This window comes from Carcharodon carcharias, chromosome 19 (assembly GCF_017639515.1).
Source record: "Carcharodon carcharias isolate sCarCar2 chromosome 19, sCarCar2.pri, whole genome shotgun sequence".
NCBI lineage: Eukaryota > Metazoa > Chordata > Chondrichthyes > Lamniformes > Lamnidae > Carcharodon > Carcharodon carcharias.
The window spans coordinates 82,883,257-82,886,842 of record NC_054485.1 but is presented as its reverse complement, the minus strand read 5'-3'; the positions used below and the strand labels follow the sequence as shown (position 1 = coordinate 82,886,842).

The window sequence follows — 3,586 nt, the reverse complement described above, 5'->3', positions numbered from 1 at the left end:
AGTACAAGTCCAGAGCTCGGCGTAAATTGTAATGGATGACGAAACTTGCATATGGAGGTTTGTTTGACTCCATTAATTCGATTGTGGTTCCAAAAATTTCGCTGTTAGAAAGTGTTGCGTTTGGAAAACACTTGGCTCAGAAATTCATCTGGGTGGTTCAGAAGTCACCACTGGAGGAGAGTGCATGGTTACTATTTGCGAACTGCCTGCACAGAGGTAAGTGATGGAAATTCTTTCCACAATACGCCTATCAATTCATTCCTCAATGTCATTCTCGATATTTGGTGACTTGTAGTATTTCTGACGCGTTGATTATCCCCCATTTTAATTGCGTCAAATGTACTGTCGATTCATGTGCTCAACTCTGAATGTCCTCCCTAAAACTTTCCGCATTTTGAACTCACTTGCTTACATGAATGCGCTCCTTGGATCCTATCTCATTGACCAAGCCTTTGGCCAACTCCTCTAATCTCTCCGGATGAATCTTGCCTTCGAACTTTGTTGTATAATCCCTCTGTGAAGTGCCACGTGATATTTTATGACATTAAAGGCGTTGTTGCTTTTATAAAATATACCAGACAGCCAAACGGTTTTTCGATTATTCCAGAACTCTAGTCAATTTATTTGATTCCGCCAGCACAGCATTCTTTTCCAGTGCTATAATATTATCTTTGATCAACACTATCATTCCTTTTGTCCTTTATCTAGAATCCTCGCAATTCCCACCACTCTCCTTCCATGAAATTATTCATAAACTGGTGTTGTATTATTCACTCGTGTAAGTAACCGGAAATGACAATGGAAGGACGCATAATTACAATGTACGCACACAAACAATAAACTGCATATATGTAACTCCTTGACGTAGATAATCATTCCAAAGTAGTTCAGAGGAGGATAAAACACGTCACGCTGAACCTTTCTAATCTACAAATGTTCTGATCAGGCGGCCCATGATATCACAGGCTTCAGTCGAATTCAATCTCGGGCACGGCTTTGGTACAATTGTTTCTGAATGAGCAGCGACTTTGGTTTTTCATTGATCTTCCCCTCCTTCCATAACAGTCGGGACACCCGAGTGCCTGCACACCTCCAGAGAGAACAAACCACAGTTTGTTTGTTGGAATAATTGCTTTCGTGGCTCTGATTGCTTTTATCATCGGTGCTGTTCAGTGGAAGAGGAGAGGTAAGAAAAGAGGGCAGAGCCTGTCACTCTTGGGAATGAGCGGCGCAAAATGCTACAGACACAAATATCAGAACACTATGGGCTTCCTCTAAACATGTGAGAAACTGACCCACTGTCCAGTAATGTACAGAGAGTAAGAGGACTCGAGCCGTAAAGCAAGTCATGGGCTTTGGGGGTCCAAAATGTAAGTGAGGGGACGTGGGAATCGTATGAGGAGCGATGGGGCATAAGGCCAAGAGGGAAGTGAGCGTCGGGGCTAACAACAGAATAAAAGAGCAATGCTTGAAATCAATATAGCCGAATATGTTAATACATAAAAAAGGTCATCTCTTTCTGAAAACAAAAACATGAGAAGCAGAAACAGGCCCGCTGAGATTTTCCCGTTTTTATTGAAAGAGGAATGTAAAAGCAGAACATTGTTCATGTTCAGAGACTACAGAATGCTGCGGGTGAGAGGCATCTAGGTATCCACATCCATCTGTCAAAGAAAGCCACCATGCATGTAGAGCAAGTAAGTAGAAATGAAAATTGCAATTTAACTTATATTGCAGGAGCTTTGCAGTATCAAATTGACGAAGTCCTGGTGCAACTGTAAACGGTCCTACTTATTTAGAAGGGGATAAAACTGGAATTGAAGATTGTCCTGAGAAGGGACATGGGCTGGTCCCTGGAATGAAGAGATTGTCTTCTGTGGAGGGGTTGAACTGATTGGGACGCCGCTCATTTTAGTTTAGAATGATAATTGCCGAATGAAGACCGGGCAGAAGTGCATGTGTGTTGCCGTGGTGGTATAGTGGTTAGTACTCTGCGTTGTGGCCGCAGCAACCTCGGTTCGAATTCGAGTCACGGCAATAATTCATTTATGCTTTTGGTGTTCTATCTCCGAAAGCAACGCACTTCCGAAACAAGCGTTTACTCAGGTACAGACACGTTACTTAATGACAAAGCACATTTTTGGCTCCAAATTGAAGGCACAAAATGTCCGAGTTTGATTATCCAGAACTTAAATAGTCAAAGTTTAAAAATAGGATCGGTGGAAAATGTGAACAGAGCCAGTGCTTATCGAATTTGAACTGAGGAAGTAAAAGGATATTTGGGAAGGAGTTGTGAAACTGTGGAGTACATGAGCACAGGACATCAGCTATGCCTGTTTTGATAGCATTGTGTATCACAAGAATTCAGATCTCACCCCAGTGTTTGAGCACAAGAATCCCAGATTTGCCCTGGGGCAATGATAAATTAATGGTTCGGCCCGCAGCACTTAAAGATACAAAAGCAGAGGAGATCATTCCAGATGTGAAGAACTCGCTGAGTAAAATCGCGAATCTCCACAGCTCTCATCACCTAATCCGGCTGTATGATTTTAAACCATTAATTTAAATTTTATTCCTTCAGTTCCCGACACTTTAGTCAGTGAAAACACTCTCTCCGGATTTGCTGTTAGATTGGTTACTCATTCCCCGGTATTATTAAACACCCGCATTTAATCTCCGCTTAACCTTCTTCACTCTTATGCGAACAACCCGGCCTCAATAATCTCTCCTTTGAACTGAATTTACTCATCCCTGGACATCAGGGAAGGCGGAAGCCCGCGCAATGCTTTGGAAAATATTGCCAGTTGGGAATTGGGAAAATGAAATTGGAACAAAACAGAAAACCTCGTTCCAGCTTTGTGAATCATGAGAAAGATTGTGGGAAACGGAATCAGAGGAGGATGAAGGGCGAACAGCCCGACCGATCGGAGACAGTCAGAGCAACTTTCCCTCCATCAAGAAGTTAAAACATTTACTCGGAACCGATCAGCGAAATGAAATGATATTTGTAATCGACAGGGATCGTTGTTGTTGCTCATCAGGAAATAAAGTCTAATATTAGTTTCAGGACAGTGCGAATATTTGGAACAGAAAATGCCTGGTTCCGATGGAAAAGGCTGAAGAAAAGTGGCTGTTTATGCAATGGACAAAATCAGACTCTGCCTATGTATCCACCAATGTTCCATACTTTATTTTACTGCTCCGTTTAAGGGCTGCAGCTTTGACGCCATCAATTACGCGTTTGCATATTAGCCCAAAGTCTGTTGGTTCGATCCCACCCAGGAATGCTCAATATTTTTCGCCATCATGCCTCAAAGATTTGAGTCGTTGCAAAGAAAAATGCTAATCAGTGAGTTGCCACCGAGATGCTTATGCGTCTTCATTCCAAATGAAACTTTCGACATCCAACCCATTAGAAGTCTGCTTTGAGTTGGGCTGAATGAACTTAATTGATGTATCTATGGACACATTCCAAAGACAGCCTTTTTCCGTTTACCTTCGTGAGAAACGTTGCCAAACTAAGGATTCTTAACAATCCTGATAACGATGAACTTGCACTCATGCCGCAAAGCTTTGAATGATCACT

The 3,586-nt window shown here is 42.2% G+C and overlaps 1 non-coding gene across 1 annotated transcript; it reads left to right on the top strand.

Annotated features, from left to right (window-relative positions):
* The first annotated feature begins 1,965 nt into the window (after positions 1-1,965).
* Positions 1,966-2,037, top strand: trnah-gug. The gene has a single exon. It is a non-coding gene; the product is annotated as a tRNA-His (tRNA).
* The last annotated feature ends 1,549 nt before the right edge of the window (positions 2,038-3,586 follow it).